The following is a 16,826-nucleotide window of genomic DNA, read 5'->3' as shown; positions in this document are numbered from 1 at the left end:
GGAGCAGGCACTGGGCGGGGGCAGAGCGCCAGCGGGGCTGGGCGGGACACGGGACGCCCCCAGAATCAGCGGAGCGGGGACGGAGCAGGGGGGTCCCGGCCGGGCCCGAGCCCACGGGGAGGGGCTGCGGCCGCCGCCGGCTCAGGAGCTCTGTGGGCACAGAAAAGGGGGTGACACCGGGCTGGGGGCCCCGGCGGGAGTGCACACGCTCCGCCACGGCGGGGACGCCACCCCCGGCACCCGCCCTGACCTTCTTGCGCAGGGAGAAGCCGAGCCCCAGCGCCAGGAAGACCAAGCCCAAGACGAAGCCCCCGATGCCCGTCAGCATCTTGCTGCGGGCGGCGTCCGGCGGCATCTCTGGGGGGTCCGCAGGGCTCAGCACCCCCAAAACCTCTCACCGACACTCCGAGCTCCTCCCAGCGCACTCCCTGTGGCCCCCAGCCCAGCCAGGAACCACTGAAAGCTCCCTCCGATCCCTTTTTGTCCTGGCCAGGAGCCACCAAAGCCCCTCTCGTCCCTCTCAGCATCCCACAGCCCCCTCCCAGTTGCCCCCCAGCGCCCCAGGACCCCCAAAGCCTCTCGCAGTCCCTTGGCAGCCCCAGCAGGACTCAGCCAGAGCCCTCCCAGGCTGTGCCCAGCACAACCGAGCTCATGGCGAGGCCCGCTTTGCCATCGCCAATCTCCTTCCAGCCCCTCGGGGCTCACTGCGATCCCTCCCAGTCACACAAAGCGCCCCCAAACTCCCTCCCGGTGCCCACCAGGACCCCCCCAAGCCCATCCCACCCTCCCCAGCATCCCCCAGACCCCTTCCCAGCCCTTGCCCAGCCCCCAGCCCCTCTCCCAGTTCCCGCCCGGCTCTCTCCAGCTCCCTCCCAGTGGCTCCCAGCACAGCCCAGCGGCTCTGCCAGCGCCCCCAGGGGCTCCCCCGTACCCCAGTGCCGCCTCAGGGGCTGCTCCAGGCTGACGTGCTCCACCTGGCAGCTGTAGCTGAGCCCACGCCGGGGTGGCGTTTCCAGCAGCACCAGCCGCTGGTAGGTCCAGTCCCCGTTGGGGACCACGTCGGTGGCCACCACGTGCTCCGAGAGCTGCTGGCCCTGGAACCACCTCACCTGGATGGCAGCAGGGTAGAAATTCATCACGGAGCAGAGCAGGCGGCCGGGGCCGGGCTGGGAGCTCGAGGGGGGCATCAGCGAGATGGACACGCTGGGGGACACCGGGAGAGACAGAGAGAGCGCGAACACACTGGGATCAGCCGCGGGGCACTGGGACAGAGAGGGGAGGGCTGGGCTGGGCTGGAGAGGGACTGGGAACGGACTGAAATGGACTCGGAGTGATAGGGAATGGATTGGGGAATGTGATGGGAGGGAGCGGGAGAGACTAGTAGGGAGTTGGGTGACACAGAGAGATGGGAAGGAATGGGGGAACTGGGAGAGAGGGTGGAGGTCTAAGAGTGAACTGTGAATGAACTGGGAAGAGACTGGGAATGGACTGGGAGAGACTGGGGAAGAACTGGGCATGGTCTTGGAGGGACTGGAATGGCACTGGGAGGGATCTTGGTGGCACTGGGAGGAACTGGGAATGAAGTGCGCGCCACTGGGAGGCCGAGTCCGGCGCGAGGCACTCCGTGCTGCGAGTCTGCCTGGCAACAGATGAGTCATAAAGAGGATGCGATCTTGCGATCTCATTGGTTGCCAAGCGTCAACTTTACGGGTCGCTGAAACGGACGCGCGGGGGGCCACTGGGAGGGACTGGGAGGATCTGGAGACCCCGGGGGTCGGCACAAGGAGGGCTGAGGGATCTGGGCCGATGCCCAGGGAGATTTTGAGGGGCTCCAGGGTCACTGGCAGTGCAGGCCCCGAGGGGACATGCTCTCCCTCGCGCTCACCTCGGCGCTCCGTGATGAACGGGGTAAAATTCTTGTACCAGCACCGGCAGAACCAGTCCACCGCAGTCCGTCTGTCCTCCATCAATACTGCGTTGCTGTTCCAGCGCTTGGCCAAGCTCTCCACATAGCGGGTGAACCCCACAAAGTGCCCGACGTCGCTGTCGAACATTATGAACTGATCCCGGTTGTAGATGGATCTCTGGACGTACTTCACCTTCTCCGTGCCGTTAGTGAAGTAACAGTCGGACTTTGTCATCCTCTGGAACACCCCTGAGTGTGCAGGACACAGGTCAGGGAGTGCCAACTCACCACCCTCTCCCAGCACCCCCAGAGCTCCAGGGGCCACCCCGGATCCCCGCTCCGCACCTCTTGTGCCCCACGGCTTCCGTGGAACCCTCCTGCCCGCGCTGCCGCTTCCTCTTTGCCGCCCTTGCCCCATTTCCCCTTCCACATCCTCTCCCCTCACACATCCAGCCTCTCCCAAATCAATTTTGGGGTCCCATTTCCGCATTCTACTACAAAGGCTCCATTCCCAGCCCCCTCTCACAACGATTTGAGGTGCTCCCTCCCCATTTCCCCCCTTCCCCACCCTCTCCCACCCCTCCCTCTCCTTCCCTCACCCCTCAGCCACTCCCACTCTCCCTATGGGAGGTCCCCTCCTCCTCCCCCTCCATTTCGGGCTCCCCCCTTCGCCCCCTTTTCCCCCTTCTCCCCCACTGTCCCAGCGCCTCCCGCCCCCCGCTCACCCGAGAGCTCCGCGCCCGCAGCCGGGGGGGCTCCCAGCACCACCAGTGCTACCAGCAGGGCCCCAGCTGCCGCCCCTCGCCCCATGGCCGGGGCCGGGCAGGGAGCAGCAGCCCCAAAGCAGCCGCGCTGCGCTGGGAGCGCCAGTCCGGAGCAGGGCGGGCTCGGCAGCGCCGCGCGCTCTCATTGGCTGCCGCCGCTTCTGGGCAGCGATCGGCCACGGGCTCTGCCCGGCAACCGATGAGGCAATCCAACGCCCCGACCTCTCATTGGCTAAGCTGCCTCCTACCTGCGCTGCCATTGGCTGAGGCCTTTCCGGGACGCTGCAGTCCCGGGCTGGGGGTTTTTTGGGCAGGGGGAACCTTGGGGCGCTGGGCAGGTGGGAGCTCAGGTGAGCCCAGCAATGCGTGCCCAGGTGCGCGGCATCTCAGGGCTGCCCGTGGCGAGCGGTGACGCTGGCCCGATGCCAGGCACCCCCAGAGCCGCTCTGTCCCTGCCCTGCGCAGCCGCACAGGGACAGAAAATGGAACCGAGGGTTCCTGCGTGGGGACAAGGACCGGGAGAGATCCCTCAGCAAATCCTGCACGGGCACAACAGACCCGGCCTGGGAACACGGAGGGAATTCATTACCAACCAAATCACAGCAGCACAAGGAGAAGGGAAAGAAATCTGTCCAGGACCTTCCCCCATCCCAACACGGATCAGCCAGAACAGGGGTCACCAGGGCTCTGCCCAACGGGGGTCACTGGGGATCATCCAGCGCGGATCCTCCCATGGGGGATGGAGCTGGAGCAGCGCACAAAGCTCTTCCCACACTCGGGACACTTGCAGGGCCTCTCCCTGGTGTGCAAGTGCTGGTGAGTGACGATCTCTGAATCCCACCTGAAGCTCTTCTGACATTCTGAACATTCCTAGGGCCATTCCCCAGTGTGGATCTTGTGGTGCTTGCTGAGGTCGGAGGTCCCACTGAAGCTCTTCCCACATTCCCCACACTCCCAGGGCCTCTCCCCAGTGTGGATGTTCAGGTGTTCCATCAGGGTGGAGCTGGAGCTGAAACCCTTCCCGCATTCCAAGCACTTGTGGGCCTTCTCCCTGCCATGAGGCTTCTCCACCAGCTCTGAGCTCTGGCTGCATCTCCGGCTGCCTTCCTGGCTCAGAGGGGCTCTTTCCTCCCCACACCTCCCTGGGCTGGGTTTGCAGCCCCTCCACGTGAGGGATCTCTGGGACTTTTCCACCTCTTCCATTTAGCCACAGCTTGGGAATGAGAAACCCTGGTTTGGGGGAAACCAAGGTGGGAGCGCCTTGGAGTAGAGGCTCCTCCTGGCCAGGTCCATCTCTGGAACTCAGCAGGAGTCTTGTGTCCATGAAAATCTCCACACATCAAGATTTAGCCCAAAAAAACTCTCCCAGGAGCTCCCTAATGCTGATCTCTCCACTTTTGGGGTTCCACAGGTTTCCTTTCCTTGGGATCACAGGGGTCCAATGGTTCCAGGGGTTCTTCATTCTCCGGCGTCCTGCTTAGGGATGATCCAGGGGCTTTTGGGGGTCCATGGGGTCCCTTCTACCCTGATGTTCTACTTTGAGATCCCAGGGGTCCCTCCTCTCCAGGCTCCCCCTCTTTCCAGTCTGCCGGGGTCCCCCAGCTCTGGGATCGCCCCTCTCTGCTCTCCCCACTCTGGGGGTCCCAGGGGTTCCCCTCCTCTGCTCTCCCGGGGGTCCCCAGGGCCAATGTCCTCCCCTGCCCATACGGGGCAATGGCCTTGTGGGCCCCCAAAGATCCCCCAAGAGGCTCAGCTTTGGGGTCCTGCAAGATCCAAACCTACACACACAGAGAAAAAAACCTCCCAGAGACACCAGATGATATCTGGGGTCAATTCCACAATCTGCGAGCTCCAAACACACCCCAATAAAAAACCCTCTCAGGGACCCCCCTGATGGATTTGGGACGAGCTCCCCCTCCCCGCTCACCTGCAGGACGAGCTGGGGGCGATGGTCCCGCGACTGCGGCCACAGGGGGCACTGGAACCTCCTGTTCCTCCTGTTCCTGCTCCTGCTCCTCCTCTTCCCGCTCCTCCTTTCCCTCTCTCCCTCCTCCTCCTCCTTCCTAATCTCACCTCCTCCCCAGTTCTGCTTTCTGTGTATTTAGAGTGGGGAACCTTGCTTGTTTTTAGAACTAGAACAAAGATCCCAGATGGAACAAGGCTTGCTGCTTTTAGTCAGAACTATCAGTGACTAAAGGTCACGTTTCCTTTGGTTCGGTGCCGTCCTTGTTCCTTCTCAGTGTTCAGGCTGGGCTATGGGGTGTCCTTGTTTGCTGCATTTTCCGAGTTCCTCTTGCACCCTTTGGGCCATGGGCTGTGCCCTGGGAGGATTCTTTGTGCTCCTTTGTGACACAGGAGAACCTTCCAGGTGGTTTCTGCGTGAGCTGCTGCTGGGATGTCACAGGAGCAGCGCCACGTCCCTGTGGTGTTCCCGTTGCTGTGGGACACAGAGGCCTCAGTGCCCAGAGTGGCTCTGGGCTCGTTGCTGGAGGATCCTCCTGCCCGAGGCATTCTCAGCAGCCAGCCCAGCCCTGACGGGTGTCCTTCTGTGCTTGCAGGTGTTATGCTTGCCCAATTATCCCATCATAAAAAAAACCCAAACAATATTTAAGGTAGCAGCATTTTTAATTAAATAGTTTAGCAAATATATAAATTAGGGATAATATGGTTCAAATAATAGCGCATAAGATAAAACAACCGCGGGGTACGGAGGGCAGGGTTCAATGACCCTTGCCACTTCACGTACAAGTTTGCCAAGTGAAAGTCGCCCCTTATATGCCATGTGTCAATGCCATCTCCTCCTATTTTTGGTTCGTCACTTTTCTGTCTCCGCCCTCCTCACCACCTTTACCACGCATGCGCCACCACTCGGTTTGGTGGTCGCACAGGTCTTTGGGGGTAGTCACTGATGAAGGCCGTATAGTCTTCTTCATTGTCCTTTAATTCACCTTTGGGTTACACATGCACACCAAGCCAGGATAATGTAAGCCAAAACTAAGATATTACTACATTTTAGCATCAAAGCAATAAATCTCTTATAGCGGGCATTTTCCTGGGACCCAACCAGATTTTCACTTCTCTCAGTTAATTTTTAGTAACTGTTATCTCTTGCTTTTTCCTCCTATCCTTGAACATCTGCCAGGAGGGGGGATGGAACCCCTCCTCTCCCTTTCTTCCTTAGCATTACAACTTTTAACTGTTTTATTATTTCCAAATATTAATTACTGTATCAATATTGATGACTGTTTCAATTTTATCAGCATGAATCACACCTATTTACCACATTGTTCTCTCTCAGTGTGTGCAGGGCCTAGATTTCCTCCATTCCAAGCGGGTGATCCACAGGGATCTGAAGAGCTCCAACATCCTCCTGGGCACGGACGGCTCTGTCAGGCTGGGTGGGTGTTCCTGGCCAGGCACGGCGCTCCCGGGCTGCGGGTGTGGGGCTGCTTCCCAGGGAGGGCCAGAGCCCCACAAGGGCTGCTGGGGGCACTGCCCGGCCCCTGCTGCTAGCTGAGAGCGGCTGCCCCTGCAGAGAGCTCAGCAGAGGAGCAGGGTGCCAGCAGTGCCTTTGCTCTGCCTATGGCCCTGCCAGAGGGGCAGCAGTGGGAATCTAAAGCTCCAAGGGAATCAGTAAAAGCCACTGCATGAAAGCTGAGGGTTTCTTGAAGGGTCCAGTTCCATCTTTGCTTGGCTACAGCCCTGAGGGCTTTTCCAGCTGACTTCACTACTGCACTCTCAGACTGAGAGTGGGGAATCTTGGTGCTTGGTTTCCTCATTCCAGCTGCCTTTGACGGGGTTTGTTTCTGTCCTCAGCTGATTTTGGCCTCTGCGCTCAGCTCAGCCCTGAGCAGGACCAGCGCAGCTCCATGGTGGGCACTGCTCACTGGATGGCCCCAGAAGCTGTGACCAGATCTCCTTATGGCCCCAAGGTGGACATCTGGGCCTTTGGCACTGTGACCATCGAGATGGTGGAAGGAGAACCTCCTTACTTCAGGGAAACGGCGGCCATGGTAAGAGGCAAATTCTCCAGTGGCTGCAGAGGCCTGTGAGCACAGGGGGACCCTGCACTGGGAGCAGCAGCTGGAGGTTTCTGCACATGGGAAGGGAATTCCCAGAGCACTCCAGCCTCCACACAGGAGAACATTCCTCAGTCTCCAGCAACAATTTGCTTTGGGATTTATGTTTTTGCAGCTCATCTGGCTGTGAGGATGACCTGAAAATGTGAAGCAAGTGCATCAGCTCTAATGTTATCTTGCAAGAAAACCCCAAACCACCCCCAAATCCCAGTCCCAAAAACAAGCTTTCTGTAGGAGTTTCTAAAAGATATTTTGCAAGTTGATCTCCACCCTGATTCTTCTCACAGGGAAATTTGTTGAGAACATGAAGATGATTGTTTAACATCCCCATAGTCTAACATATTTCTTTCCTAGTCCAAGCTGCTTTCTCCGTGTCACCAAGCCTGAGCTTTCAGCATCACAAACCTCCTGTTTCTTGCCTGGCAGTTTCTGGGATGGGGCATCAGGAATGCATTTACTTGAGTGTCAGTGGCACTGCAGAGATGCACTTGATGTTAGAATCCTCTGAAATAACACAGGCAGACCACACTGACTCTGGAAAATGGCCTGTAAAGCTGGTGTCCACATTTGGAGAAACAAAATGTGCTATTTCTGATGAAGGTTCCTACTAACAGAGTCAGCCAATGAAACTGGCTCTCAAGGTGAGATCATTTGGATGTTGCAGTGGCTGTGGCAGCCCCAGGGTTTGGGTTTTTTGGCTGGCATAGCAAAATGAGCTCGGAGCAGCATCTGTGGCAGGGAGGAAAGTGCCCCTGGAGCTGGGGCTGAGGCCCCGGGGTGGATGTGAGCCCGTGTGGGTGTGAAGGGAGCTGGCAGAGCGCTGAGTTTGCTTTCCCTGCAGGCTCGCGCTCTGATCCGGCAGAACGGGACCCCGCAGCTGCAGGAGCCCCGGCGCCTGTCGGCTCTGCTGCGGGACTGCCTCGAGTGCAGCCTGGAGACGGACGAGGAGCGGCGCTGGGCTGCCCAGGAGCTGCTGCAGCTGAGGGCCAGGGGCTGCAGGGGAAGCAGCAGCGCCAGGGAGGGGTTTTCTTGTGGGGCCCCCTCCGACAGTCTCCAGTCTGGCTGCGTTCCACACGCAGAGCAAGCAGAATCCTCGCCTGCTGTGGCTTGGCAGCTCCTTTGGAGCTCATCTGGGCCTGGTGCCCCACAGCGAGCAGGGACATCTTCAAGCAGCTCAGGGGGCCCAGAGCCCTGCCTGACCTGAGCTTGGATGTTTCCAGGGAGGAGGCACCTCCCACATCTCTGGGCACCTTCTGTCAGTGTTTCCCCACTCTGCTGGTTAAAAAATTCTCCTTAGATCTAATCTGAACCTGCTTCCCTCTCCTGAGTTTCAAACCATTTCCCTTTGTCCTGTTGCAACAGAGCCTGTGAGGAACTTGACTCTGGAAAGTAACAGTTCATTTCTTTCCTTTGTATCCTTTGGACAGCACCCATTTTTATCATCAGCCAAGCCTCTCTCCAGCCTGACCCCTCTGATCACTGCAGCGAAGCAACTGAGGGAGCAGCGGAGGAGATGAAGCCCTTGAGGACAGCTTTCAGTTACAGTAGTCAGGACAACTAGTTAGTTATGGTAGTTAGCACTACTAGTTGGTTAGGGTAGTTAGGATTGCCTGTTTGTTATGGTTCTTATGACAGCCTGTTTGTTATGGCAGTTGTTTGAATAAAAAACTCTCTTAACCCTCAACTGCCTTGCCGTGTCCCTTCCTTCTCCCACTGTGCCTCAGCTGCCCGGAGCAATGTGAGGGGAGAGCGGGCCCAGCCTGGCCCAGAGCTGAGCCCCAGCAGAGCCCTGGCAGAGCCCAGAGCAGCCTCGGCACCTGCAGAGTCAGCCTGGAAGGAGGCGCTTGGAGCCTTCTCGGCTGCACCCGGCTCTTGGTTACAAACTGCGTGTGCTGGAAAATGCCACCGGCTCTGCACGAGGGCAGAAGGGGCCCGGGGAAGGCCCAAGTGCTCCATGCAAGGGAAAAACCTGCCCTGGGTTTGTTATAAATAACTGGGTAGTGTTGGCTTTTGCTATTATGTATTGACTTCTGCAAATTTTTCTTAATCACACTGATTTTGATAGAGTACAATTTTGTCGTGGTTTCACTGACAGGAAGTAGGGGGTTTTTTTTGGGATATGCTGTGGTTACCAATAGATTCTCAGGTTTTGACATTGGCACCTGATGTAGCCACTGGGGTTTGGAGACACCTCTGAGAACACACAGGGGTTAAAAACCAGAGCTGCTCCTCTGGGAAGCTCTCTTGGGACTTTGAGGGAAAGTGGTCGAATCTCCCTCCCCCATCCAGCTGCTGCTGCTGGGCGGGGGAGGGGCAGCCATGTGGTAGGCCTGGGCCTGGACAGAGATGGGAGGTGAGGAGGCCCTGGAGGATGGAAAGGTGGAAGAGCGCCAAGAGACATCGGGCAGCCACCCCCCACCCCCCCCCAGGGGAGAGAGAAGGAGAGCCAGCATCTGAATTTGATAGCGGTGCCAGCCCAGGAGGAGAAGGGGGGGGTGCAGCGAGAAGGTGCCCGGCAGGGCAGCGTGGGAGTTCTGGAGCTCCAGACAGGCATGAGACTGAAATTTTTAACCCTTTTCTTGCATGATAGAAACCTTGCAAATGCTGGTCCTCCTGGAGCTTAATGAGAAGAGAGATAAGAGATGAGATAAGAGGGGATGGGCCACGAGGGAAGTACAGAAGACTCTTGAGTGGGGGGAGAGATGACGGAGTGGCCTTTTGGCTGGACTTTTCTTGTGTGGCCATAGACTGAACCATTTTTTTCCTGTGACACAGAGACTGCATTTAGGGGGAGGCAGTGCCTCAGAACCAGGAGGGTTCAGTGTGGGTACCCCTCGGCCCCAGGGGGTGAAAAATTGGGGGTGACAGATGTCCCCAAGGAGAGACTCTGCCTTTTTGGAGTGAGACATGGCATCCTTCAAAGACAACCCTAGAAGCAGCTCTGGTCCATGCACAGTGGTGAGAGCACGGGGCATGGAAGGAAGGTGTCACGATGGCAAAGGATTTTCCGGGCGGTGCTGAGTGACATGGAAACACACGAGGTTTCAGCGTCTTTCCAGGGGAAGCCTATGGTGCAAGAAGGACTCCTTTCCTCTTGATGAACTGAAGATTGAGTATATTCTAAAGGGTGGTGCCAGACTGAGAGTTGGTGATTTGGGGGGAATGTATTGCATTGGGAAATTTGGTGGGTGGGAGGAGGAAAATGCTTTTGTAAAGTTTTCATTTTCCTTGTGTTTTTTTTTTTCTTTTCCTGTAGTTTAGTTAATAAAGTTTTCTTTATTTCTAAGCAGGAGCCTGCTTTGCTTATTCCTGGTGACATCTCACAGCAGACACCAGGGAGAGGGTATTCTCATGGGGGCACTGGCATTGTGCCAGGGTCAAACCATGACACATGGGAAGGTTGAATGGGAAACCCACTTCTGTCCTGGCAGCACGGGTGCATCAACTCAAGGAGGGAAACACTAACCAAGGGAGTTCCACTAAAGTGAAGGTACCTCTAGCATGTATGCCCAGGAAAGGGGGGCCCTGCCTGTAGCCAGGGAGAGGCACGGGAAAACCAGATCTTTTGGACGGTGTGGATCCGATGGCCTGGCACATCAGAACCACAAAAATACAATATCTTAGTTGATACTGGTGCGCAGTGTACTCTGATACCATCAGGGCATGTGGGGGCAGAACCTGTTTCCATTGACGGAGGGATCCCAGCAATTGACCCTGTTGGGAGCTGAGGTGAGCCTGACTGGGAAGGAGTGGATCCTTCCCAGAAACATCCTGTTGTGACTGGCCCAGAGGCCCCGTGTATTCTGGGCATCAACTTCCTCCGGAATGGCTTTACAAAGACCCAAAGGGACTCAGGTGGGCTTTTGGCATACCCGCTGTAGAGGCAGAGAACATGAAGCAGTTGAACACCTTGCCTGGACTATCAGAAAACCCATCTGCAGTAGGACTCCTGAGGGTAGAACAGCAACAGATACCAATTGTCACCCTGACAGTGCACCGCCGGCAGTATTGGATGAATTGGGATGCCGTGATCCCCATCCACAAAATGATCCATGAGCTGGAGTGCCAAGGGGTGGTCAGCCAAACCCACTCACCCTTCAACAGCCCCATCTGCAGCAAAGTGGTTTGCCACCATTGGCATTGCTAATGCATTTTTTTCCATTTCTCTGGCAGCAGAATGCAGGCCTCAGTTTGCTTTCACCTGGAGGGGTGTGCAGTACACCTGGGACCAACTGCCCCAGGGGTGGAAGCACTGTCCTACCATCTGCCATGGACTGATCCAGGCTGCACTGGAAAAGGGTGAAGCTCCAGAACAGCTGCAGTACATTGATGACATCATTGTGTGGGGGAACACGGTGATGGACGTATTTGAGAAAGGAGAGAAAATCATCCAGAATCATCCCCATTCCACACCTGCTGTGCACCGCCCAATTTTGTTTCTGTCCAGGCATCGCCCCTTTTCCACACCCCATTCATTGCCTGCCCCTTCCCACGCTCCTATTCCAGCCCCCCAGGCCTCTCATCTCCCCATCGGCCATCACTCACTGGGCCCCGCCCCATTTCCCACAGTCCCATTTCTAACTCTTTTCAGTCCCTGCCCCCTCCCTGCTCCGTCGCTCCCCACTGGCCGCCCCGAGCAGTCCTCCCCCTCTGTGGGCATGACTACAAGACCGATTGGCATTTATTGAATGGCTCCACGCAGGGTTTTGGAGCCAGCCTGGCCCTGGCAGGGCCCAGTGCAGGCTGGGAATTCGGGGGAGGCCAAGGGGTGTCCTGACACTCTGGGTGGGGCTCATGGATCAGGGTGGTCCCAGCACTTTGGGGGGACAGTGAATGGGGGGGCAGTGAAGGAGGGGTCCCAGTGCATGGGGGAGTAATAAGCCTTAATTGGTCTTATGCTAGGCAAGCTATGACAGCTCCAGAGCTCAGCCCCCAAGGGGACTGAGTGCCAGAGGCCAGCTCAGTCAGAGCAAGGCCGCGGGTCAGCCCCTAGCAAGCAGGGAATATTCAGCTCTTATAGAGATTAGCCAGCTCTTATGATTTCAGCTTTGCTTGCTAGGTAGCTTGCCCTTGGCTTGAGGCTCCAGCAGACGGTAGAGAGAGGAGAAGGAGAAGACGCCAGCTGTTCCTCGAGTATGGCTTTATTGAAGGGGTCCATGAAGGGTCTCAGCACTTCTTCTAAGTTAGTAGGGGTACAGTATGCTACTTTTATAGCCTTGGCCCAGTTCCAATCTTGACCAATGGCAAAGGTTAGAGGGACCATAAGTGACCAATAGTAGGGTTAACAAGATATTGCCTTACGTGGTTTTAGGGATAAGTTATAGGGCGGATGTCCCTGGAGTCAGGAAGCTTCTTTGCTGCTGTGTCAGCATTTCTATTATTCAGATTCTCCACGGGGCCCTGGCTAAAGCTGTGCGTTTCACCACAGGGGAGGCCCTGGTAAATTCAGGGGTGTCCCTGGTGATAATGGGGTGTAGCCATGATATTTTCTGAAAAACCCTTTCCTTAGGATTTTTTCTCCTGAGAAGCTGAGAGGCCTCAGAAACAAAATGTAAACAATGGTTACCTGCTGCTGTGGAATGCAACAGGTGCATCTGTGATTGATGTCATGTGGTTGTTTCTAATTAATGGCCAATCACAGCCCAGCTGTCCGGACTGTCTTGGTTCTTGGTCAGTCACAAGCCTTTGTTATTCTTTCTTTTTGTATTCTTAGCTGGCCTTCTGATGAAATCCTTCCTTCTATTCTTTTAGTATAGTTTTAATATAATATATATAGCATAAAATAATAAGTCAAGCCTTCTGAAACACGGAGTCAGCATCCTCTGCTCTTGTCACATCTGAAGACCCCTGCGAACACCATCACAATGGGGGGTCCCGGTGATAACAGGGTGGGGGCCACAGGACCGAGCCCCAAGGGACCATTATGCTACCATTAAAAAGGCTCTACAGTGGACAAAAAACCTAGATAGATTATATTGTACTAACAAGTAGATACAAGGAATTATCAATAATTGATATCAATATCAAGCACCATAGCAAAATAATTATGATCAATTACAATGTGCAAAAGCCAATACAGAAATGCAAAAGCCAATTATTATATTGCCATTTATAACACAGTTCTGCTGCAGCCACAGCGGAAAGTTGCCTCTGCTGCAAGGCACTGCGGGGGTTCATTCACCCCCTGACTTGCCACCATGTCCCTGCGTGTCCCTGAGTGCCGCCAGAGTGTCCCCAGAGTGTCCCCAGTGACATCACCCCAGGAATTCCCACCAAGAATATCAATGAAAATTCGCAGAAAATTCCCCACTTTTGTCCCAAATCCTGTGCAGAGAGGAGGGAGGGCACAGATGACATAAGCGATGTCCCCAGTGATGTCACCACCCCCAATGACATCACAGCGGTGACATCACTGTCCCTGCAGCAGTTTTGGGATGTCCTCCATGGCTTTTTGACATTGCTCGGCCACCGTGCTGCTGCCGGGGCCACCACAGGGATTGAAGAGGAGGTCGTGGATGTTCCCAAGTGTCCCCAGCAGGTGATGCATGAACAGGCGAGTGCTGGCCTCCCACAGCTGCTCAGCCTCAGCCACAGGGGCCTCCAAGGCCTTGGAGACATTGTGGGACGCCTCCTTTGTCCCCTCCAGGGCAGCGTCAATGTCCCCGAGCAGGTGCCACATTTTCCAGGGGTACCCTGTGGCTTTGTCATATGCGGTCACCAAGCGCTCCAGTGGACCCACGGCCACACCTGCCCACTGTCCCCTCCTGGTGGCTGCCCTTGCCTGGCTGGCGGCCAATATGGCCTCTCTCATGGCCTTGGGGGCTGCCACCACCTCAATGGTGGCCACTGCCACATGGGCCTTGTGTGCAGCCACTGCCAAGGCCAAGTCCTTCATGGCCAGAAACACTGGAGGCCGCTGGGCCATGGCCATCAGAGTGTGCATTGACATCCCCGGGCGGGTGGCCTTGTCCCACAGGTCCCCAGCCTGGGCAGTGGTGGTGGCTGCAGCACCGGCCTCAGCAGTATCCATGTCCCTGCAGGTGTCACAGAGATCAGCGGCCTCCCTGGCCAGCTGGACCCAGCTGTCCATGAGCATGGCCACCAAGTCCCTCCAGACACCGGCCCAGAAGATCTGTGGGTTGATGTTGGAGAACTTGAGGACTCTCAGGGACCAGGCCAGAGTGAGGATATTGAATCTGCCCGGGGAGTTGACATCACCATGGTCCAGGGTCTAACAGAGGTGCCAGGTGAAGTTCCTCAGGGCTGCGTGCAGGGACTTTGGGTACACACGCCGCCGCACACACTTGTATGGCCTGGTCAGTGTGGCCACCACCTTGCCCAGGGTAGTCACCACAGCCACCAGTGGCTCTAGCAGCTGGGGAGAGGAAAGAGGAGGTGTCAGGGACCCCGTGGCACTTGTGGCCACCTGTGGTGGGCACCTGTGCCCTCCCAGGGTCCCCTTTGTCCCCTCCTTGGAGGGCTCTACTGTCCCTTCTATCCCTTTGTCACCTCCTCGTCCCCTCTGCCAACCCGCCTGACAGGCCACTCATCCTCTCTGCCACCTCCCTGCCACCCTTGGTCCCTTCTGCCACCTCCCTGCCACCCTTGGTCCCCTCCACTCCTCTGTCACCTGCCCCCATCCTGCCACACGCTCCTGTCCCCTTTGTGACCCTCTGTCCCCCCTGCCCCCTCCCTCCACCCCCCGTGTCCACTCTGCCACCTCCTTGCCGGGATTGTCGCACCTTGCAGGGGTCCATGGCCGCTGGGGACACACTGGGGACACTTTGGGGACACTCCAGGGGTCGAACATGGCCAGGGTGGTGCTGGCTGAATCCAGCAACACTGCGGGGACATGGGGACACTGAGCAGGTGGCACCAGGGACACAGCATTGCCACCAGTTCCAGCCCAGCGCTGCTGGTTCTGTCTCTCTGTCACCATAGACTTGACCTCACCAGAAAACCTTTTTCATATGGGCCATTGATCAGCCGTTCCAAAACCAAATACTGGACATATGTCAACTCCCAAGGTGGACTGAAGACCCTGCATGGGTCGACCAATGGCCCTTATGAAAAGAACATCTACTAAATTTAAAACAGCTTGTGGAACAGCAATTGCCCTTAGGCAATATCTGTCAATCTTCTAGCCCCCGGAACACCAATATTCTGTATACCTAAGCAAAATGGCAAGTGGTGAGCTATTAATGGGCAGTAAATGCAGTTATTGAAGCTATGGGTGCTCTTCCATCAGCTATAATGATGCCATTCAATTGGCTCTTAGTAATGTTAGACCTAAAGATTGTTATTTCACCATACCTTTACACCCTGATGATGTACCTCTGTTTGCCTTTTCTGTGCCTACCTCCAATCATGCAGAACCTCAGCCTTTGAGGCTTTGTGTTAAAGTCACCCTCACTTTAAATGAATTACAGAAACTGCTGGGTTCTTTGAATTGGCTGCATCCTGTTTTGGGTACATCCACAGAACTTTCACATCCTTTTTTTGGCTTACTCAGAGGAAACCCCCACCTGCATTCGCTTTGACAGCTTACCCAGAAGCTAGAAGTGCCCTTGCACACTGTGCTCAAGCAATAGAAAACCAACAGAATTGGAGAGGGGATCCTGATAAATCTGTGTACCTTGCCATAATTGCTAAAAAATTTCAACATTTTGCTGTTCTGTTTTGATTGTTTGCTAATGATACAGACCGTTTGCCTGTGTTAGAATGGTTATTCTTACCTCACATAGCAACAAAACCTGTGTGGACTGTTAATGATATGTTCTCTTATTTAGTTAAGAAAAGTAGAAACAGATTGCAAACTCTCAATGGCCAGGATCATCATGCCATCAACGTACTTGCAAGTAAAGAAGACTCTGACAGCAACTAACTTCCAAATTGTGCTTGCAGGTTTTTCTGGACAATTATCTATCCATTATCCCTCACATCGTTTATGGACAGAGATGGGTAACCTCCCCCTGCACTCAAAGCATCACTGCAGCATGACCCCTGTCAACAGACCAACTGTTTTTACAGATTCATCCAGCAAAACCAACAAAGGTGCAGGGATTTGGCATGAAGGTGACTCTTTCCAGTGGCATAAAAGGGTGTTAATGTTAAAGGATGCCTCGGTGCACATTTTAGAATTGGCTGCTATCCGCTATGCCCTTCAGTGATTTTCACAGGAACCACTTAACACCGTAACTGATTCCTCATATGCTGCCAATGTTGTATTCCATTGACAATTTTCCTATTTAAAGCATGTTAATAACTATCTTTTGTTTACAGAGTTAAGAACATTGTGGACTTTAATTAACAGCCAGCTGCATGATTTTTATGTGTTGCATGTTCGCTCCCACACAGGTTCACCTGGCCCTATTGCAGAAGGTAATAACTATGCAGATGTCATTGTCATGACAGGTGTGGTACCAAATACTGATAAGTTTTCTCCTCGAGCCAGGTCTCATGAGCTCTTAGAGGACTTATCACACCCAAGATAGCTCAGCTACTTCAAATGGCATAAAATTAGCAGGATGACTTCTGAGGTAGTGTTGGAAACAGGAAAGATTTAATAAAAGGCAAATAACAAAGCTCTTGGCAGAGAAAACCTGAGCCAGGAGCAAGAGGTTCTTGCTCCTGCTAAAAACACCCCACAAAAACAATGATTTCTTTTGTTCTCTTCTTTTTCTAGTGAATTACTTAGGTGGGACTTTTTGGCTTCTATCCAATTGGGTAGTCTTAAGTTTGAGATGAAGTCCCAAAGGTCCTGTGAAGTGTCTTTTTACGAAATTGAGGAGAGAAACTTCTGGGTTTTTTCCTTTTTAAGGAGATAAAGGATAATTTGGTCACTCTTTCAATAGGGGGAACATTCCTACAAAATACTTTTGCACAGGCCAAGCTATGTCACAACTTTTTTACACCAGAATGCTTATTCTCTTCACAAGCAATTTCAAATAACTTCCTCACAAGCCCATGATATCCTGTTGTCTTGTCCCTCCTGTCATGAGGTTGATCCTGCTCCTTTAGCAGAAGGCACTAAGCCCTGAGGTTTAACTCCTAACTCCATTTGCAAATTGATGTCAC

Source organism: Melozone crissalis, unplaced genomic scaffold, assembly GCF_028551555.1.
Source record: "Melozone crissalis strain CALT ecotype California unplaced genomic scaffold, PUWL_Pcris_2 ptg000066l_1, whole genome shotgun sequence".
NCBI classification, from domain to species: Eukaryota; Metazoa; Chordata; class Aves; order Passeriformes; family Passerellidae; genus Melozone; species Melozone crissalis.
This window is presented reverse-complemented; position numbering follows the sequence as displayed.